Below are 22,871 nucleotides of genomic sequence, written 5' to 3' on the forward strand. Positions count from 1 at the left end.
CGATTTGGGTCCCAGCGTGTCACGGGAGCGCGCGTTAATTCCGAAAAGTGTATACTCTCTTCAACTTTGTCACCTCAATTCTCGTTCTACGAGATTAAATTTGGTATCATTGTGTTCGCAATAGAATTCTCTACAGCACTAAATGCATATAAACTCCAAAAGCCCGGCTAATTACCCGCAGCAAACAGAGAAAGTGCGAACGAGTTACCCAGGAGCGCGCAAACGCGATAAAATGTTTTCACTATTTTCACTCTGGTCACCTCAATTTTCGTCCTAGGTCTTTCATTTTGGTCTCAATGGGTTCACAATAGAATTCTCTAGAGGAACATTAGCATATAAAATAAAAAACCTGGTCACGCTCCAACCGCCGACGAGTTGAAGACGGGCCACGCATTAGCCGTGAGTGAGCGCTCAGACGCCTTCCAGCTACACTCCCAATTCCCGCCCACAAATGTTTAGTATTATTTCCTGGTGGTAATCTCAATTTTCGTGTTACAGCGCTCATTTAGGTATGAAAATGTTCCTAATAGAATTCTTTAGATGGATATGTGCATATAAGGGCCAATTGAAGAACAACATTGCCTGTACAATACGGGAACGTATGAACAAAATAAATAAATAAAAAATAATAAAAAAATTTGTACTTACCACCTCAGTGTTGTGTGTTGAACATGACATGGGTTGAACATTTGTTTTATCCACTCCACCTGCTCCTGGAAAACGTTTCTTGCAGGGTCAACCCATGTTTTGTATAGGTGGAGTGGATGGTGGGCAAGCATTACTGCTTATCGGCCCAGAATTTTTTCTTTCGATGGTATCTGCTGTAGCATGGTGCAGGACACAATGCCACATCACACGTCTTGCACTTATAGTGTGTGTCCTTCCTTTTACCCGACAATTTGCACACACGACACCTCAGACGCTTCTGTATCTTTACTTGGGTATGGGACAAGTTTCTTTTGAGGCGGTCTGGATTATCCACAATACGAGGTCTTGTTGCAGCAGAAGCACCACTAGTGATAATCACGGCCTCGTCTTCTGACTCAGATGATGAAGGTAAGTCTGCAGGTACAGGTGAAGTGAATAGTGGGCGCCTCACACCTGAAGGTCCTGCTGTTGGAGGTCTGGGTGTTGATGGTCCTGGTGTTGCAACATTGGCTCCAGTGGCATTGACATCAGCAGCATGTGGGATGTCATCATCTTCCTCAGGCCAGTTACTAGACTTATAGAACAATAGTGCAGCGATGACTTGTTCATGGAAATGGAGTAATGTCAGTTTCCTTCTATCTGTTGTGTAGTAGTTGTACATCACAAAAGCATTGTAGATAGCCATTTGCACAAAATAAAAGGGCATTTTCTTCGTCCATTTGTGTGTTTTCCTTGTGAAGTGATAATATTTGATCATTTGGTCAAAGTGATCAACACCTTTCATGTTTGTATTGTAATCACAGATTGCATTCGGCTTGTTGACAGTTACCTGCTGCACTGAGGTTGTTCCATCACGATTCCGTACTCGTTTTCTGCGTTGAACCTGTTGTGTTTCTGCATTGTGGCAATTTGTTATGAGTGAAACAATTCGTTTATCTTTCCACAAAATTATGAAAGTATTGTCCTTGCGTTTGAATAAAGTTTTATCTACTGGCACTTTACCCTTTGCTTGCATCTGAAGGGATTTAGGTGCACCACGCTGCAGTCTGAGGGTACCACAGGTGTATACCCCCTACTTGAAGCAGTGCCTCACTCAATCTGACCGAATTGTAATAGTTGTCCATATATAAATGGTAACCTTTATCCTTCAGTGGTTCAATCAAGGCCATAACTGTGTCAATCGTCGTTTTCCCAACTCCTGAATAGATTTCAAAATCATAAATGTAGCCACTGGTGGCTTCAGCTAGCATGTAGAGCTTTATTCCGTATTTATCTGGTTTATTGGGATTATAGGTCTTGAAAGATAGACGGCCATGCCATGGCATTGTCCCTTCATCCAAACTCAAATTTTTATTGGGAATGTATATTCTCTTGAATCTATTCAGGAGATATTGCATGAGTGAGCGAACTTTGATAAGTTTGTCAACTCCTTGGCCTGGTGGTATGGACTTATTGTTATAAACATGGAAATATTTAGCAATCATTTCAAATCGCTTACCTGTCATGAAGGTGTTGAAACAAGGTATGTGCCAGAATCTGCCTGTTTGCCAATACATTCTAAGTCTTGGCAATGGGAACGATCTTGATACCCATCAAGATCGTCAGTCCCAAATATCTAGCAATTTATTTCACTGTCACTGGTTGCCATCTGTGCTTTGTCCTTTGCCCAGTACCTGCCTTATTTTGGGAAGCATATAAATTTGTTTCATAGGCAATATATTTCAGCAATTTTTGAGTCAGAAAGAGTTGAATGAAACCAAGAACAGTGGTAGGTACAGGAACAGTCAAGCCTGGTGTACCTGTAAAATTGTCCACAAAGGGTGCAGTATTGTCACTACACCATCCATCATCAGAATCTGTTGGTGCTGGGGTACGTGTGGCACGTGTGGTACGTCAGGCTCTAGCACAAGCTCCAGTACCGCGCCGTGCACGAGTGGCAGTCTCGACCTCAGACTCTTCACTTTCCTCACTTTCATCACTATCAAAATCCTCATCGGCCGTCTCTGTTTCTAAATGTTCACTACTTGCATCAGTATCAATACCGACATCAGTTTCATCACTAGATGACCCAGACAAATCGTCAAATACAGCCTGAAACTAGAGGGAGTTAGTCTCACATGCTTGTACTTCTCCTGTACACTACTCAGCTTCTGCTTTTCACGCCTTTCTTTCGCAATTTTCTTCCTGGAAGGGCCTTGTTCATGATCACTATCCATCGTGGAGTAAGCGTAGATAGTTTCTAAAGCCGCAGTAAGAAATATAGCCACGGAAAATAGCCGAAATGTTTACATGTTTGAGACGCGGGGGGAGGCGACACCGGTCACAACAGTGGAGTGAAAACAATGGGCCTACGGCGTGTGCCGCGCCGTCTGCGGGCCACTAGGCGCAACAAAGAAAATGGGAAGACATCGGCGCGCATTTTAAAACCAGTCCCCAAAAAATCGGATAAAAACTTAATTTTTGGCGAATTTTTAAAGTGGATGACGCAATGCTGCGTCTTCCCCGGCATTACCGACAGTAAACGGATGACGCAATGCTGCGTCATGCCCGAGCGAAAATGTTAAGATAGTGTCCCTGTCTCCCTCCCTCCCGTGGCCTTGCTCTGGTTGCAGTACCGCCATCTGCTGTTTTTGAGGGGGGGACCTGAGTCACTTGATGGTTGCTCAAGTCACTGTGCGGAAGCCTCTTCTGGTTTATCCACTGGACAGGGTTTGACTTTAGAGGCTGTTCTGATATCTTCGGGGTGGCCTCTTTTGCCGCGCTTGCAATCCCTGGGTTCGGCCCGCGATGTCCCTAGGTCAGCTGCTGCATCGCCGGCTTTCTCTTTGGGATTTTCAGGGTTCGGTGCCATGGCGCCCTCCTCTTCCCTCGCTCAATGTGTTCACGGAAGCATCGTCTGTCAGCTGGGACTTTGTGATCAGTGCTCACCAGTCCAGCCAGGGGCATTTAAGGCTGTCTCTGCTTTGGGCTCGCAGCACGGTGCGGGAGTTTGCAGTGATGTGGCTGGCACTGCGGAGGATTCAGCTTCCCCGGGGCTTGGTGATCTAGCTTCTTTCGGACTGCTTCCCTGTGGTTCATTGTCTCAACCAGGATGGGGGGGGGGGGGTCGTTTCAGTCTGTGGCTTTTTGGAGCTGGTCACTTTGGGTGACTCTTCTGCTGAGTTCTCAGGATTTAGCTCTGCACTGTTCATATTCAGGGAGCGTCCAATGTCCTGGCAAATGGCCTGTCGTGCTTCATTTCTCTTTCAACGGAGTGGACGGTCAACACTGCTTCCTTCCTTTAGCTTTGCTGGACATATGGCTGCTCAGAGGTGGACTTCTTTGCTTCGCATGGTCTCGGTGTCTCCCATTGTACGTGGTGCCATTCCCTGACTGCAAGGCCTTCATGATGGATGCTTTTCAGCAGCACTGTTTGAGGTGGGGGTTCCTGTACCTCTTCCCTCCGGTCTAGCTGTTGCTCTGGGTTCTGGCACCACTGGAATCCTATTGGGGAAGTGTTCTTTTCCTGGCCCCATGGTGGCTGGCCCAGCCTTGGTTTCAGGCACTGCTTCCTCGGTGTCCGAACCTGGGCGTTTTTCTGTGGTTCCGCCTCTTTCAGCAGGTCTGGCCGGTGAGGTACCTCGCTGATTCGCCTTACTGCTCCGCAAAACGCATCTGGTATTTGCAACTCGTGTGTATCGCCATTTGAATGGTGATCAGGTGGCTACTTTGACAGTGTCCCGCCTACGGCCTTCATCTCAGTAACAATGTGAAGTTTCTTGGCGGTTTTTCCACCATTTTCTTTCTCTTTGTCAGATTTCATCAGTTTCAGACTGGGTTTTGACCTTTCTCTCGTGACTTTTTCTTTTAGCGGCATCTCATGCCTAATACTGTTGCTTCTTATCATGCAGCATTGGCAGAGCCGCTGCAGTTTGTGTTCGGGGTGGATGTCACTTCAGCTCTATTTTGTAAGCTTTCTCATGCATTTTCTAAGGGGAGCCCCATTAGCTCCCCGTAGCTATTCAGGCTGATATGGATAAGTATAACTTTCTGGCATCAGTCAATGTGCATGGAGTTCTTGCCTACCGGGGACCACGGCCAGAACTTGTCCCCCTCCAGAGAGGCACGAGGAGCAATGGCCTATAGGAAATCCCTGTGTGGTTGGGAGCATTCTATATCTTTCATCGACTGGGTCAGGCACCCAGAAGGTAGGCGCCCCAAAACAAACCCCTATTCTGGTGAAAAATTGCTACCGAAAGCCAGACGAGTGGACAGAACTTCCAAAACATAAATTAGCAAACGAGCATGATGTCATCATGTTGCTGCACCGCTGTCTGCTCAACTCCCCCCCATCCTTCCCCGGGAGGGGGAAGGGGGAGCCCCTGGCCCTTGCACCGGCAATGCACCCTTCAGTTCTTTGCTGATGTGCAACTGGTCTTGGTCTTGTGCCTCTGCCTCCTGCAATTGTTTCAGTTTCTGTGCCATGTGGTGTGGACTGTCCCTACGGGTGGTGTGCGAGCCAGGAGTAATATTAATCCTGACACTACAGTGTAGTGTCAGGAGTAATATTCTTCAGTACTCGGGCTGCATGGGACTAGGGGTCACATTTCCTAGGTAATTACCTAAGTGTAGTTACAGGAAGAGAGCTACACTCGTGGTGCCCCGACTTCCCAGCACTCTTTGTCATATAACGCTTTGAAGCTACTGATGGTTTTGGCCACCACCATCTCACTTAACTTGTTCCAACCGTCTACCACTCTGTTTGCGAAAGTGAATTTTCTTATATTTCTTCAGCATCTTTGTTTAGTTTAAATCTATGACCTCTTGTTCTTGAAGTTCCAGGTCTCAGAACTGGAACCCTGCAGGTGCCCTGTAAGTACTGGCCTTGGGGCTTGGGGCCACCTTCCACAAGTCACCTTGGGATCTATCTCCACTGTGTCTTTTACTGCTTGGTACTTGGCCACCCTTGGAGTCAATTAGGGTTTTTGTTGTTCCTGTTTGCCTGTGGGTAGGAGGTAGTTTTTGTCACTATTAGGGGCGGGGGTACTGCACAGCCAGTTATCACCTATTATAGCACCCAGCTCTGTTCCACCTGGGTATGTTGTCCTCTTGCAGTTTTTTTTTCCTGCCTGGTGGGGGTCTGCTTAACACTATAGTGAGCTAGCAACGACGTACGTAGTCGTTCATTTTTCTCTTGATTCTACTCTGGCGACGATGTCCAGAGTCACTCATTAAGATATTTGTTAAAAGTTTTATTTTTATCCGATCAATCTGGTAGGGGTTTCAAAATGAGCACGTTTAGATTGCGCACAATTTAGCACTTTCGCACCCATATGTCGCTTGAGCACGACATATTTTCTGGGGGGAGGCCCGTTGGCTCCCCGGAGCTATCCAGGCTGAATGGATATGTATAACTTTCTGGCATCAGTCAAAGTGCTAGGAGTACTTGCCTACCGGGGACCATGAGCCAGAACCTGGCCCCCTCAGAGAGGCACGAGGAGCAATGGCCTATAGAAACCCCCTTGTGATTGGGAGCATTCTATGTCTGCCATTGACCGGGACAGGCACCCAGAAAGGTAGGCGCCCCCAAAACAAACCCCTATTCTGGTGAAAATATTGCTACCGAAAGCCGAACGAGTGGACAGAACTCCCCAAACAAAATTATCAAACTAGCATGACGTCATCACATCGCCGCGCCACCGTCTGCGCAACCCCCCACTCCCCGAGAGGAGGAAGGGGGAGCCCCAGACCCTCCACGCCGGCGATCCAACTGGCAGTTCTTGGCTGATGGTATTACTGGCTGGTCAAGTGCCTCTGGCTCTGGATTTTGGTTCAGTTCTGTGCCTTGTGGTGTGGACTGTCTCTACCGGTGGGGTGTGAGCCAGGAGTAAGATTCCACGGTACTCGGGCTGCATGTGCCTAGGGCTATCTTCCCTAGGTGCCCTGTAAGCACTGCCCTTGGGGCTTGGGGCCACCTTCCACAAGTCACCTTGGGTTCTACCTCCGCTGTGTCCTTTACTGCTCGGTACTGGGCCGCCCTTGGAGTCGGCTGGGGTTTTGTTGCCCTGGTTTGTCTCTGGGTAGGGGGTAGTTTTCGTCACTGGCAGGGGCGCGGGGTACTGCACAGCTAGTTTTCACCATTAACAGTGGCCGGCTCTGTTCCGCCTGGGTACGTTGTCCTCTTGCGGGGTTTTTCTTTTGTTTTTGCCTGGTGGGGGTCTGCTTTTACTATGGTCCCCCTTTCCTGTTTTAGGTGAATTTCTTTCGAATTCTTCTGTTGGCGGTACTCCCCACTTGGCCCCTGTGACTGGACACGTCCCGGGGGTTCAGCTTTCGCAGTTTGTTGGTAGATTTTGGCGCCGGTTCGCGGTACCCTGCCTGGGCTTCCCTTAGCGTGTACCAAAGGCTAAGGGCCCTGGGAAACCCCACGGGGGCTCCGTGGTCCTCTAGGTGTGTCCCCAGAGTCCCCCTCGCGTCCTGCGAGTTTGACGGTTGATCTGTCCCCTTGTCTCAGGGTGACACTCACCGGTTGTGCCTCCACCATGCTGCCTGTTGGGTCCTTGTTTTTGTGACCCGGAGTCGTCCGATGATTGTTGTCGGTACGCGCTCTCCTTCACCCAGGCCACTGGTCTTGATACTCGGGTGCAGGCGGCTGCGGCGTTGCTTGCTGGGTGTGTGTTGCTGCAACGCTCTTGGTTTGCGGCCCCGGATGCCCCGAGGCTGCCCCATTTTGGTGGATGGGGTCTAGACTTGGGGGTGGGGGGTCGCTTCGGCTCTGGCTCCTTCCGCTTCTTGTTCCTCCCCTTCTGTTCTACTCACTTCCTCCCTTGCTTCCTGCTCCGAACCATAGGAGGGTTTCGGGGTTGGGGTGGGGTCTGGTTGGGTTGAGACTTGGGTGGTCTCGGGGGTTTTCCTCTTCCGGGGTGGCGGCGGAGGCATTCGAGTCGGTTCCTCCTGCCGTGCAGTATGGGTCTGACCAGTGGGCTCCCTTCATTAGTGTTTGCACGGCTGCCCCGGCTTTTCCTTGTTAAGCTGGGGCTTTGGGGGTGCGGCTCGGCCCTGGGTCATGCCGTAGAGGTTCCCGGGGTTAGGGAGGGGTTACCTGGGGGGCCCCGTTTGCCCCTCTTGGGTCCTTGTACCTTTGGTGTGGGGCTGGCAGTTCCTCAGAGTGGGGTTGTTCCTTCCCTCTGTGTTCCTGTTATTTTCGGGTATACCCCTCCCTGGGTTCAGTTCCGTGTTCCTTCGGGTTCGTCGGTCCCGTCGTTCCGGGGGGTGTGTTTAACCCCCTTTTCCTTACCCTTTTCGCTATGTCGCGATGCTGTTCACAAAGTAAAAAAAAAAAAAAAAAAAAGTGTTCAGGTAAGGTACATCTATACAAGGTGTGAAACAAACATTGATGGATTTCTATATTGACCTAGTACATAGTGCCTAAACCGCTTCATATCGTTGGCCCTGCATGTTCCTTGGTCTGGGGTGCTTGTCATGGTTCTCGTTGGTTCGCGAGTCTCTTCGTACCTTCCAATATTATTGGAACGTCTGTTGATTTTCGATGTGGTTTCCATCGGGTCTTTTGTCGGCCTTGTTGGTTCCCTTCCATCATCTGTTTTCTTTCGCTTCGTTTTCGCCTTGTTTTGCTTTCGCGTCGTCTCTACTTCCAGTTTCGGCGTTCTTTGTCTTCGTTCCACATGCCTTCCTGGTGTTTATACGATGTCTGTACGTTGTGTGTACGATTTGTGTATCCGCCTGGTGTACGTGCCACGCCTCCCGGTGGATGGGTGGTGCGTTTCATACCTCATGCGCTGGGGCCGCGGTGTGCATTTTGTTTACGGGCGGTATGCTCGTGTATTCGCGCCGTTTCTCGTGGTTTTTCTATGGCTGCTCGTTTCTCCCTCCAGTCGTGGCCCTCTGGATGCTGAGGGTGTTTTGGATTTATATCTGGGGGTGTCACTTTGTTCTTCCTCTGTACTGCTTCGTCTTCTGCAGGGTGCGCACCTCTGGCCATCTTTCTCCTTCGACCTCGCATTTTATTCAGGTAAGGGTACATCCTGTGCCTACTGCCTCGAGTATGCATGGCTTTCGGGCACACCTTTAGCGCTGCTCCTGGTGTATTACTTGGCTCGCCTGTGTTGTGGCACGGTCGTGTGTCTGCTCTGCAGGCGAGGTTGCCTTGTCTGGCGCTTCTGTCGGCCTAGTGCTGGTTCTCACTTTTGGTGGGGTGCTTGCCTAGTGGTGCTTGCGGGGGTTGAGCTCTGGCTCTTGGGCCCCGCCTCTCCTGTCAGTTGCCGATTGCGCAGTTTCCTGAGCCTTCTGGGCTCTGTCTTCTTGTTTGCTCCTGTGGGTGGCGTCTGCCTCCTCCACATGGCATTTTGGTGCTTTTGGCTTCCTTTCCCTCTGCCATTAATCGGGTTCTTTTTAGTGTCTGTGGCTCCTTTGGGTGCTCACTACCTCCTGTGTCCCCTTGTGCGTACCTGCATACGGACATAAGTACAGTGGCCCTGCAGAGGGCCTCTTGGCCCGTGCGAGGCAGCTACTACATTAAATTAAATTTTGCTCCGAGGGGCGAGTTTATTGGGCAGCGCCACTCATCTTGTGAGTGGACACACCGCCATAGCAGCATGTACAACACTCCCCAATAGGATGGAAACCCGCTGGGTTGTTCATCCTGTCACTTGTACCGAGACACAGCTGGGACTGCTTAACTGTCTTGAGTGAACAGCTCCTCAAACAAGAAGATTAACATACATTCCCACTCACTTACATGTCCAACCCGCCCTTGCACCAATAGTGGGGTCCCACCACCACGTTACGTGGTACTTGGTTCCGCACATCACTGGGCCTGTTACCGTGCTGGTCATTCCTCTGGTCTTTCCTGATTCTGAGCTTATCCCTTTTATGCCCTTTGTTTCGTGCCCACAATGTGCCGCACGGGTGGCATGTGCCACTATCCCAGTTTCTATTGTTTCGTGGAGATTGGTCAATAAACACAAACACTAAGGAACTACTTCTCTTTTGTTGCATATACAGTAGTTGTGGGTGTCCGTTGGCGGGCAATGGTGCGGGTTGGGCGCACCGAGTGTTGGTACGGTGTCTCGCATGTCTGTTCTAGACCACACTTGCCGGTAGACTAGTTATTATTCGCTCCTCTGCTGGTTATATGCTTGGGCGCCGCCTCAGTTCCCCACAGGTTGGCAGGACTTTTTGTTGGACGTACGGAACGGTTTGAGTTCCGTCGTTGGTACTTTGTAGAGCTTTGCTTCTCTAGTTAGGCTCATGCGTTTGGAGCGTGTATTTTCTTGGGATATTTTACTCCCTCCGCCACCCTTGTTCACTGTTCCATCCTTGTTTACTCTTCCCCGCTTGGCGGGATTGCGTCGATGGCTCCTGACTGGGGTGTTTGGTCACCTTGCATGTGTCTTTAGTGCCTTTTGTCCATCTGTTGTCCTGTGGGGCTCTGCCCCGCATTTCAGTGCCTTTGTTTTCGTTGTAGACCCCTGGGTCTTTTCCCTGTCTGGACACTTTCCTTGCCTATCTTCGGTGCCTGACTGCCACCTCACATAGCCGAGGGAGAAATCATCTCAAGAACCTCAAGATAACCCTGCTGTCTGTAAGGTCCCTCAGGTATGTACACGCTCCTCTACACATTTTGTGGTTGGTCGTGTGCATTACTTCCCGGCCGCTCCTTGGGCCGTATTCGTAGTTTTCCTTACCTAATTCAGTTTTTCCTCCCCCATGCTACACTTTTTGTGTATGAGTCAGTGCTTCTTGATTATCCTGTTTGGTTCTCCGGTGGACCTCTGTCCATGTTCCACGTCCTGCTTTTGGACTTCTCCGGTGTTCCGTTGTGGTACCGAGTTCCTGCGATTTCTGTTTGGTTTTCTGCAGGCTTCGGGTTGTGCTGTCTGTGGGGGGGGGGGGTTGTGGACTTTTCGGTCTGCTGCTCCTGCCTTCCTGGTTCCTTTTCTTGGAATCGGGTTTGCTGGGTTCCGGTCCTGGTGTTGGTTTTTCTTTGTTCCTTTTCTGGACCGGGTGTGTTTGTTGTCCTCTGTAGTTCTCCTCTTGGATGCCTCGGGGATGCGTGTATCATTCTTCCCTGCTGGAGCTGGTTCTGTTGCTCCTTTGGGTTGCGGGGTCGCTGTTTTTAGATTCGCGTTTTGCGCTTTCGATCGTGGTGTTCGTTTCTCGTCGTTTGTGTCGGCACAGGTGGGTTCGTTATTGGTCTCCCACCTGCATGTTTCATCTAGGGGGCGGTGTTTGGTTTTCCTATCACTGCGAAGGGTCCTTCGGTCTTTGATAGGGTTGGTTTGTCTTCCCTTCGGGGTTGTTCTGAGACCGTTGTCTGGGATTGTCCTGTCACCTCATGTTGGGTGGTGCAGGCAGCGCCGCTCCTGCTTACGTTCAGTGTTGTGGTTCCTTCTGCTCCATTCCACTTGCTGTCCTGGGCATTGTTCCCCTCTGGCCTGCTCTTGAGTTTTGGGGCCGTCCTGGTCGTTGGCCTGGGTGATCTTTTTCTTCTCGTTTTGGTCTTTGTTTCGTCCCTGGTTTTGATTGTTCAGTTACGACGTGTGGTATCCGCCTCCCGGTTCCTTCCCTGTTTTACGTATCTTTTGGTAAGGTAGCTCCGGGGAGCTGACGGGGCTCCCCCCAGAAAACCAGCGTTGAATGTAATGAAACGCCATTTTCTGGGTGAGTCCCGGAGGCTCCCCGGCATCCCTCCCTCCCTCCGGTCGGCGGCATTTTCGCGTATTTTGACATCCAGCCTAAGAACTGCCAGTTGGATCGCCGGCGTGGAGGGTCTGGGGCTCCCCCTTCCTCCTCTCGGGGAGTGGGGGGTTACGCAGACGATGGCGCGGCGACGTGATGACATCATGCTAGTTTGATAATTTTGTTTGGGGAGTTCTGTCCACTCGTTCGGCTTTCGGTAGCAATATTTTCACCAGAATAGGGGTTTGTTTTGGGGGCGCCTACCTTTCTGGGTGCCTGTCCCGGTCGATGGCAGACATAGAATGCTCCCAATCACAAGGGGGTTTCTATAGGCCTTTGCTCCTCGTGCCTCTCTGAGGGGGCCAGGTTCTGGCTCATGGTCCCCGGTAGGCAAGAACTCCTAGCACTGTGACTGATGCCAGAAAGTTATACATATCCATTTAGCCTAGATAGCTCTGGGGTGCCTCTGGGACTCACCCAGAAAATGGCGTTTCATTACATTCAACGCTGGGTTTTTTCTCTTGAATGCACCTCAAGCAGCATTTGAAAAAATATTTCTATAAAATCCAATTCTTACCCGATCGACTTGGGGATAGTATAAACATGTTTGCCATGAAATTTTCGTTTTCTCTAATAGCCACATAGCCTATTTGGGAGAACGGCATCATCGTGGTAAGACCATTATATTGTTGCAACGATGAGTGTAATCGGCGTAGATTTTTATATGTTGCCGGTCTAACGCATCCTTGTGTGACATTTTATACATATGTTCTTCTAGAACATTCTATTGCGAACACATTGGTACAAAAATTAAATACAGTATCCAGTCAATTTAACAGCCTATATGGGGCTATACCCTGGTCATTATTTCCGGAGCTCCGGTATTTCCGAAGTTAAGATGTCGGTAATTTTTCAAGTAACATTCAAGTAGGATATACTTTATACTGTATAACTAAAATTAAATAAAGTTCATTGTGTAATTGCGTTCCAAGTTAGTTCCTGTTTTAGTGCCCACTCTATCAAAGGATGCAATTAATAATTCCTTCACATGACAAGTTGGATCACACAAGTGGACAAGTGGACCACACAACAAGTGAACCATATTAACCAAACACCTCCCTCCCTCATCCCTTCCTCAATGTCTTCCATCTCCCCCCCCCCCTCAAATTTCTTCCATCTCTTCCTCAATATCTTCCATCCCCTCCCTCCAAATGTCTTACATCCCCTCCTATTCAATGTCTTCCATCCCCTCCCTCCAAATGTCTTACATCCCCTCCCTCCAAATGTCTTCCATCCCCTCTCCCTCAATGTCTTCCATCCCCTCCCCCTCAATGTCTTCCATCCCCTCTCCCTCAATGTCTTCCATCCCCTCCCCCTCACTGTCTTCCATCCCCTCCCTCCAAATGTCTTCCATCCCCTCCCTCCAAATGTCTTACATCCCCTCCCACTCAATGTCTTCCATCCCCTCCCTCCAAATGTCTTCCATCCCCTCCCCCTCAGTGTCTTCCATCCCCTCCCCCTCAGTATCTTCCATCCCCTCCCTCCAAATGTCTTACATCCCCTTCCACTCAATGTCTTCCATCCCCTCCCCTTCAGTGTCTTCCATCCCCTCCCCCTCAATGTCTTCCATCCCCTCTCCCTCAATGTCTTCCATCCCCTCTCCCTCAATGTCTTCCGTCCCCTCCCCCTCAATGTCTTCCATCCCCTCCCCCTCAATGTCTTCCATCCCCTCCCCCTCAGTGTCTTCCATCCCCTCCCCCTCAATGTCTTCCATCCCCTCCCCCTCAGTGTCTTCTATCCCCTCTCCCTCAATGTCTTCCATCCCCTCCCCCTCAGTGTCTTCCATCCCCTCCCCCTCAATGTCTTCCATCCCCTCCCCCTCAATGTCTTCCATCCCCTCCCCTCAATGTCTTCCATCCCCTCCCCTCAATGTCTTCCATCCCTCCCTTAATGCCTTGGAGGTCGGTGGCCTGTTACCTCGTGAGGGGCCGCCGATGCCAAAACAAACTCAATACCGACCTTCGGTAATATTGACCGCCAGACCGGTATATGAGGGTCCATATACTGGTCTCTCAAACCGGTCGTTATTACCGGCAGATCGGTATGAAAGAGGCCATTAAATTGAGTGGATACTGTACATACATCGAAAATTAAGGTCAGGACAGTGAAAAGAATATACACTTTTCAATAGGGGTTTTGCCGATGTGCCGTCGGGTGTGCGGTAACAGGTAACACTTCGGCCACTTCCCACACTCTTGCGGGTGGGCCATGATCAAGATTCTACATTTATATGCATATGTCCGTGTAGGGAATTTTATTGCGATCTCAGTGATACCAAATTTAACGCTGTAGGGCAAATGTGGAGCTGACAAGCCTGAAGAGAATAGAAACATTTCATCGCTGTTTGGCACTCACAGCTAGTGATCGACGTAGTTCTTTATTTAGTGCTGGTCTAACTCATGCTTTGGTGACATTTTATACTTGTGTTTTTCTAGAACATTCTATTGCGAACACATTGGTACAAAAATGAAATACGTACATCAAAAATTAAGGTCAGGACAGTGAAAAGAATATACACTTTTCAATAGGGGTTTCGCTGATGTGCCGTCGGGTGTGCGGTATGTGGTTCCTTCGGGGGCTTCACTTCCGCCTCTCTCGCTGTGTCACCGGCTTCCTCTTCAGGTTTTTCGGGGTTCAGTGCCTTGGCGTCTACCCAAGCCCTAGCTCGATGTGGTCACTTATGCGTCGTCTCTTGGCTGGGGCTTTGTGACCAGTGCTCACTAAGACGGCCAGGGGTGGTGTGGTCCGTCCTCCTGTTGGGCTCACCGCTAGGTGTGGGAGTTTGCCACTCTGTGAATGTCACTTCGGAGGATTCGGGTTGCTCGCGGATTGACAATCCGGCTCCATTCAGACTGTTTCCCTGGTGGTTCATTGCCTGAACCACAGGGGGGAATGGTGTTGTGTTCGATGCGGTCCTTGGCTCTTTGGGACTGGTCACTTCAGGCGACTCATCTGCCGAGTTCTCATGGGTTTGGCTCTCCTGGCAGTTCCCGTTCAGGGGGTATCCAGTGTCCTGGCAGACAGCCTGTCCCACTTCATTCCCCTTTCCACGGAGTGGATGGTCGATGCCGAGTTGTTCAGATGGCTCTGCCGGACATTTGGGCCTCTGGAGGTGGACCTCTTCACATCGGCATGGTCGAGGCGACTCTCAATATACGTGGTGCCCTTCCCCGACTGCGAGGCCATCAGGGTCGATGCCTTCAGACATGACTTGGGGAGGTGGGGTTACCTGTACCTCTTTCCTCCCCAGTTCAGCTGTTGCTTCAGGTCCTGGATTACTTGGAGACTTATGAGGGGAGAGTTGTCCTTCTGGCTCCTTGGTGGCCAGCCCAGCCTTGGTTTCAGGCGTTCGAACCCAAGGATCTTCCCGTGGCTCCTCCTCTTTCAGCAGATTGGTCCAACCCGTTATGAGGCTGGTTTGTTCTTCTCCTCAAGTCTTCGCGTATGGAGTTTCTGACCCGAGTCTATCACCACTTGTATAGGGCCCAGGTGGCTTCGTTGTTGATCTCTCTCACCTGCGTGCTTCGTTTGGGCGCAGTATGAAGTTTCCTGGCGGTCCTTCCGGTTTTTCCTATCTCTGTGTAGGTGTACTTCAGTCTCTGATAGGGTTGTTTTATCCTTCCTTTCGTGGTTGTTTCAGGACTGTCACCTTATACCAAATACTGTTGCCTCGTATCGTGCGGAACCGCTACAGCTTGCGTTCAGTATTGATAGTACATCTGCCCCGTTCCACAAGCTGTCTCGTGTGTTGTTTCACCTCCGGCCTGCTCATGTGCCGCCTGAGTTGTCCTGGTCTTTGGACCAAGTGCTCTCTTTTCTCTCTCCTCGGTTTGTTGGGTGGCCCCTTTGGCTCAGGATTGTTTTTTCTAAAGTTTTGTTATTGTTGGCATTGGCCTCTGGTGGTTGAGTGGGGGAGCTTCATGCTTTCCTCCGGCACAGGAGTTTCTGCTCTTTTGGTCCTGGTAGTAGGTTTGTTTGGTTGCAGCTGTCCCCTTCTTCTCTAGTGAAGAATAAGTCTGCTGCTTTCCGGAGGGGTCCTTGGGTTGTTGATGCCTGGTTGGTCAGGCTGGGGATGCATCATTTATAGTGTCTGGTTGCGGCTCTCCACTGTTATTTGCGCCATGGCTTCGATGGTCAGGGATGCGCTTTGGGTTGACCCGGTTTACCTTCTTCCCTGTTCCTAGGCGCAGGTCTCCCAGGTCATCTGCAGGGTTATTAAGTTTATCCAGCCTGTGGTCTATCCTCATGCCCACGATGTTCGTAGGTTTGCTGCCTTGGCTGCCGTCTTTGGCAACATGTCTTGGGTTGACATTCGGCATGGGGTTTTCGGAGGTCGAACAGAGTCCTGGCCACTCGCTAACTGGTGAATGTCCCTGGATCTAGTAGGGCTTGTGTTATATTGAGTAAGCAGTTGCAGCCAGTTGTCTCGGCTTTGCGTTAAGCAGTGAGGACTGACTGCCGCCCGGGGTAAGTCCCTGTTTCGGTGGAGAGCCCCTAGAGCTCCCTGGAACTTATCGGGCTAATGTATGTTATATTAGACCGGTACACTAGTCATGGAGTTCAGACCTACCAGGGACCAGCGCTAAAACCTGGCCCCTTCGGAGAGGTTTCAGGGAGCAATAGCCCTGGAAAACCCCCTTGTGGTTGGGGGTTTTCCTTATCTGCCATCAACCGGGATTAGGCACCCAGAAAGGTAGGCATAACAAAACAAACCCCCACATGGTAAGAAACTAAAACAAAAAAACGAACAGAGAGGTAGAAACTCCCTACATTCCCAAGGAAACAAGCAAACAAGCAATTATCACAATTTACTGCCGCACCGCCCGTTCCCGCAGCCCTCCCATCCCCGAAAGGGGGAGGGGGTCCCCCGGACCTCACCATGCTGGCTGCCTTTAGTTCATAAGCTAGTGTCAACTGGAACAGATGCTTCTCTGCCCTCAAATTCCTGGGTGGTGTTTGCCCTGTGTGGCGTTCTCTGCTGTCTTGGTGCGGTGTGCGGTGGCCAGGAGTACCTCATCAGTGCCGGGGCTGCATGCGCCTAGGGGCTTCCTTTCCTTAGTGCCTTGTGAGTACTGCCCCAGCGTGTCAGGGTTATCTTCCATGGAGCGTTCGGGAACCGCTCCCATAGGGGTTCTTGCTGCTCGGCATTTGCCTCACCCTTGGGGCCCTTGTTTGGCTTTGGGTAGGGAGTGGTGTTGTGCTGGTTAGGGCGTCAAGGTGTTGACGCCCTAACCTGCCACCTATCCAGCGGCTGGTTCCTGTTGCCTCTGGGGGCGGTGTAGTTTTGCTGGGTTTTTCTTTTCTTTTGTTTTTGTTTGCCTGTTAGGGGTTCTGCCTCGTGGGACTATAAGTATCCACTCAATTTAACGGCCTATATAGGGCTGTACCCTGGTCGTTATTTCCGGAGCTTCGTTATTTCCGAAGTTAAGTCAGGTCGGGTAATTTTTCAAGTAACATTCAGGTGGGTTATACTGTATAACTAAAATTAAATAAAGTTCATTGCGTAATTGCGTTCCAATTTAGTGCCACGCTGACGATTAAGTCAGCTGGTGGCTGCTGCATGGATGATGTGTGAACACGGTCTGATCAAGTCCAGTTGGGTGGGAAAAAATTAGTTCATTCCTTTGTATTGCAAAATATTTCATATATCAATCAGTGATTGGTAATATTTTCTCAATAAAATTTTAGAGATGTGTTTTGTTTTACCCTGAACAGTGCAGGTAGTGTATTTTTAATGTTAGGACACAGGCTGTGGCAGCCAGGCCATACAATGGTGATCGAGCCTTGTCACTGAGAGCTAGCCAAGACAAAATATTTTGAGCTCACCTTTTCTCTGCTAATGATAGAATATACATTTGCAGAGATTAATATGTAGCTTTTGTTGAAAAAAACAATTAATATGTTGTAATACTATAATAAAATTGGTAAATTGACTTACTTTTAATAAAGCTGAAGATTACGAAACTGTGACGATTACGTCATCCTCTGCAACGCTTGTTTTATATTGTTCAGTACTGTATACAGGGTACATACAGTATGTACACTTATTTTCAGGCATTCACTTCACACAACAGCTAGCCTTACTACTAATTCACATGAGTTCTAATTCTAATTCACAATTGAAAATTATTTCTACTGTATATTTACACTGTACAGTATCTTTTTGTCAAGGCTTGAATAATCATTAACACTTACAATACTGTACTCTATCAACACTTCTTACACTAATTTGTATGCCTTTCAATCATATTTTATATCGTTAGGGGAGGCTACACAACTTTTGATGGGAATTCAGCATCAGCGGGTGCAACATGGCTTGCAGATCATTCGTTGCTGGCGGATACACCATGACGTGTCGATGGAAATTTAGCATCGGCGGGTGCAGCATATCTTGCAGAGCATTCGTTGCCGGTGGAGGCTGCACGACTTGTTGATGGGAATTCAGCATCGGCGGGTGCAGAATGACTTGCAGAGCATTCGTTGCTGGCGGAGGCTGCACGACTTGTTGATGAGAATTCAGCATTGGTAGGTGCAGCATAGCTTGCAGAGCATTCGTTGCCAGCGGAGGCTGCACGACGTGTTGATGGGAATTCAGCATCGGCAGGTGCAGCATGGCTTGCAGAGCATTCATTGCCGGCGGAGGCTGCATGACTTGTTGATGAGAATTCAGCATCGGCGAGTGCAGCATGGCTTGCAGAGCATTCGTTGCCGGCGGAGGCTGCATGACTTGTTGATGGGAATTCAGCATCGGCGGGTGCAGCATGGCTTGTAGGGCACTTGTTGCCAGCGGATGCTGCATGACTTGTTGAATTCCCAGTGGGTGCTTTTATGAACCATTGAAATCATGAATTTATCTATTTTTGTCTGAATCTGATTTTCTCTGGCTAATATTCTGAGACATTGCTCTCAGCCGCGCGAGTTCACAGTAAACAATGCGGTCACATGGCCAGGCGCTGTACATTCTAGGTCCGTGGGAAAAAAATACCTATTGCCTATACTATAAAAGGTATTTAATAAGAAAACAAAGAATTTTGCTTAATAACAATTGTTTTAAAATATTTTATTAATAATAATTTAGAATTTTCTTCATAAAATTGAATCATTTTAAAAGAAAGTTAAGATTTAATACACCACTCTGGATGATCGAGGTCGGTGACCTGGTCGCCATGTGAGGGGCTGCTGATGCCAAAACAAACATCCAATACCGACTGTCGGTAATATCGACCACCAGACCGGTATACGAGGCTCCAGACACTGATCTCCCAAACCGGTCGTTATTACCGGCAGATCGGTATAAAAGAGGTCGTTAAATTGAGTGGATACTGTAGTTCTCTCTGATACTGTTTTGGTGGCCCTCTGCAAGGCCCCTGTGCTTGCACATATCACAGGGGTTATCATCTACCTCTTGTTGTTTGGGTTTTCTGTGGGGAGCCCCTACAGCTCCCTGGAGCTTATCGGGCTAATGTATGTTATATTAGACCGGGACATTAGCTAAGGAGTTCAGACCTACCAGGGACTAGCGCCAGAACCTGGCCCCTTCAGAGAGATTTCAGGGAGCAATGGCCCTGGAAAACCCCCTTGTGGTTGGGGTGTTCCATATCTGCCATCGACCGGGGTCAGGCACCCAGAAAGATAGGCATAACAAAACAAACCCCACACGGGGTCTTACGTTTCTTTTCCCTTCTCGAGCTGTCTTCTGCCTGGCTTGAGGAGGATTTGGAGGCGTTGAGTGACGGGCCTTTGTCTGAGGTGCTGACTTCGGCAGCTAGGGCGTCGGCTGCACTGTTAAAGCTCTTTGCGCCCATTCTGAAGGAGGCGGTGTCTCTGTTTTTTGCTTCTCACCTCGTGTGTCGTCAGGCTGTGCTCGCCCTTTCTTTCGAATCTGCTTGGGCCCTGGCTCCTTGGTTTTTATCACAGTTTTGTCCATTGTTGTTTGCAGAGGCTGCAGTCTCACAGTTTCTGCAAGTGGCTTGGTCTAGTTGTCGTCCTATGTCGGACTTGTTAGTTCTCCGGGGCGGTCATTCTCGGCCATCTCCGAGGGGTTGTGCCAGGGTTCAGGGTTCCGCTGGTCGTGGTGGGCCATTGGTGCCAGTTTCTGAGCTGTCGTTGCCTTCGGGGTCTGGCGTCGTCTTGTCAGTGCGGTGATCGTCCTGTTCGATGTTTGGGTTCTCGTAAGAGGAGTCAGCCCTTTCGCGGTTCGTCCCATTGATGGGGCAATGGGGGGGAGGCTAGCTCTGTTTGCCAACACTTAGTCCCATGATTTGTGGGTCTATTCGGTCGTGTCATCCGGCCTGCGGTGGCGTTGGGCGACTCGTCCTCCTTTCGAGGGTTCAGGGCTGACAGGGCAGGTTGCTTCTCCTGTGCTTCATCAAGTCGTCTTGGAGTAGGTGTGCTTGGGCGTGATCGAAATGACCCTGTCTCTCAGGTGGGTTTCCAGCCTGTTTCCAGTGTTAAAACGGGACTGTGAGGATCTGAGGTTCATTCTGGACTTGTCCCGTCTGAACCCCTGGATTCCTTGCCTCTCCTTTTTGATGACTACTCTGTCTTAGGTCTGGCTTCTGTTGGAGCCGGGTGCTTGGATGGTGTCCCTGGACCTCAAGGATGCTTATTGGCACGTTCCTATTCATCCAGGGTTCAGGGACTGTTTAGGTTTCGTGGTGGGGCATCAGGCTTACCGCTTTCGTTGCCTTCCTTTTGGCTTGAATCTGGCACCCCGCATTTTCATGCATCTGACCCGGGTTGTGGTGACCTGTCTGCGTCTTCTAGAGATTCGGGTATTGGCCTACTTCAACAACTGGCTGGTGTGGGCTCCCAGTCGGTTAGCTTGTCTGCTCGCCAGGAATATGGTTCTTTCCCAGCTCGCCAGGTTCGGGTTCCTGGTGAACTGGAGGAAGTCCCATCTGGTTCCATCCCAGGTTCGGACCTGGCTGGGTCTTGTTCGGGATTCTCAGACCGCTTCCTTGTCTCTGCCTTCAGAGGCATTGCTGCGGCTGCGGTCCCACCATCAGCTGTTTTTGAGGGGGGGTCCCAGGTCACTCGGTGGTTGCTCGAGCGGTTGTGCGGGAGTCTGAACTTCGCTGTGCTAGTCTACCCGCTGGGTCGGGTTTGGCTTAGGCGTCTGTTTTGGGTCCTTCGAGGATGCCCCTTCCGTCTCTCGCGATTGTTGCGTTCGTCCTCCGGGGGCTTTGTGTCGGTTGCTGCATCACCAGCTTCCTCTTCGGGGTTTTCGGGGTTTGGTGCCTTGGCACCTTCCTGAGCCTTCGCTCGATGTGTTCATGGACGCGTTGTCTCTCGGCTGGGGCTTTATGACCAGTGCTCATTAAGCCGGCCAGGGACAGTGGAGTCCGTCCTTCCATTGGGCTCACAGCATGGGTCGGGAGTTCTTGGCAGTCTGGTTCGCGCTTCGGAGGGTTCGGATCGCTCCGGGTTCTACTATTCGGCGCCATTCGGAATATTCTCCGGTGGTTCATTGCTTGAACCGAGTGGGTTCTCTTCGGTTCTTACATCTTTGATGTTGGTCCCTTTGAGTGGTTCATTTGCTGGATTCTCGGGGTTTGGCTCTCAGTGCGGTTCATATCCTGGGAGTGTCCAAGTGTCCAACATCCTGGCGGACGGCCTATCTCACTTCATTCCACTATCCACGGAATGGACTGTTGACGACGACTCATTTTGTTGGATCTGCCAGACGTACGGTCTCCCAGAAGTGGACCTCTTTGCGTTGGCGTGGTCTCAGCATCTCCCAGTTTATGTGACGCCCTTTCCCGACTGTGTGGCGTTTGAGGTGGACGCCTTTCAGCAGGACTGGTCGAGGTAGGATTACCTGTACCTCTTCCCCCAGTCCAGCTGTTCCTTCGGGTTCTGGCTCTGTTAGAGACCTTCCCAGGGAGAGTAGTCCTCATGGCCCCTTGGTGGGTGGCCCAGCCTTGGTTTCCGGCACTGTTTGCTCAGTGTCCGAACCCGGGGCGTTTTCCGCGGCTCCACCTGTTTCAGCAGGTCGGACCGGTCCGGTACGGGGCTGGTTCGATCTTCTCTTCTGCTCTTCGCGTCTGGTCTTTTTGACGCAAGTGTATCACCATTTCTATGGTGATCAGATGGTTTCGTTGATGATGTCCCATCTGAGAGCTTCATCTCGGCGACAGTATGAAGTGTCCTGGCGTTCTCTTCGTGTTTTCTTGCTCTTCGTGGGTTGTCTTCTCTTTCGGATCAGGTTGTCTTGTCCTTTCTTTCTTGGCATTTTCAGGACTGTCATTTGATGCCTAATACTGTCGCTACGTATCATGTAGCGCTGGCGGAGCCGCTCCAGCTAGCATTCCGGGTGGACGTCACATCCGCCCTGTTCGTTTCTGTTCTTTCTCGTGCTATGTTTCACCTCCGGCCTGCTTATGCTCCTCCTGAGCCGTCCTGGTCCTTGGACAGGGTGCTCTCATATCTTTCCTCTCCTCGGCTTGTGGTGGGCTCTTCAGTTCCGTATTGTTTTTCCAAGGCTTTGTTTTTGTTGGCATTGGTCTCTGGGGCCGGGTAGGAGAGTTTCATGCTCTCCTCCGGCGCAGGGGTTTCTGCTCTTTTGGTCCTGGGGGTAAGTTTGTACGTTTGCAGCCTTCTCCATCTTTTCTGGAGAAGAACGAGACGGCTGCTTTCCGGAGGGGTCCTTGCTCCATTGATACTTGGTTGGTTCGGCCGGGGGTGCATCAGGTGTTGTGTCCGGTTGCGGCTCTTCGCCGTTACCTGCGCGCCTCGGCTGGGGTGGCTGAAGATGCGTACCTTTCTGGGTGCCAGACCCGGTCGATGGCAGACATAGAATGCTCCCAACCACACAGGGATTTTTTATAGGACATTGCTCCTTGTAACTCTCTGAGTAGGCCAAGTTCTGGTTGTTGTCCCCAGTAGGCATGAACTCCATGCACATTGACTGATGCCAGAAAGTTATATATATCCATATTAGCCTGGATATCTCCGGGGAGCCTCCGGGACTCATCAAGAAAATGGCGTTTCATTACTTTCAACGCTGTTTTTTCATTTCCGGCCTGCTCATGCACCTCTTGAGCTTTCTTGGTCATTGGACCAGGTTCTTTCTTTTCTTTCTTCTCCTCAGCTGGACAATTCTCTGGTTCCCCTGGTTGGCCAAACAGAACTCATGTGGCTGGTTGGTACTCAGTAGATGGAGCAATCTCAGTGAGATAGCTCCAGGGAGCCACTGTAGCTCTACCAGAAAGAGGTATTTCATTACATTGAATCAAGTTTTCTGGGGGGAGCCCCGTCGGCTCCCCGGAGCTATCCCAGGCTGATATGCTAATGTCAGACTTTGGCATCAGTCATGTGTATGGAGTTCTTAGGCCTACCGGGGACCACGGCCAGAACCGGGCCCCCTCAGAGAGGCAAGGGAAGCAATGGCCTATAGAAGCCCCCGTGTAGTTGGAAGCATTCTATGTCTGCCATCGACCGGAACAGGCACCCAGAAAGGTAAGCGCCCCAAAACAAACCCC

At 50.3% G+C, this 22,871-nt stretch overlaps 1 protein-coding gene across 1 annotated transcript in view; it reads left to right on the plus strand.

Moving 5' to 3' along the window:
- LOC123757359 (microtubule-associated protein futsch) overlaps nt 1-22,871 on the plus strand; it is a 212,998-nt gene that overhangs the window by 103,815 nt on the left and 86,312 nt on the right. The gene's annotated exons all lie outside the window — the stretch shown is intronic.

This window comes from Procambarus clarkii, chromosome 22 (assembly GCF_040958095.1).
Source record: "Procambarus clarkii isolate CNS0578487 chromosome 22, FALCON_Pclarkii_2.0, whole genome shotgun sequence".
NCBI lineage: Eukaryota > Metazoa > Arthropoda > Malacostraca > Decapoda > Cambaridae > Procambarus > Procambarus clarkii.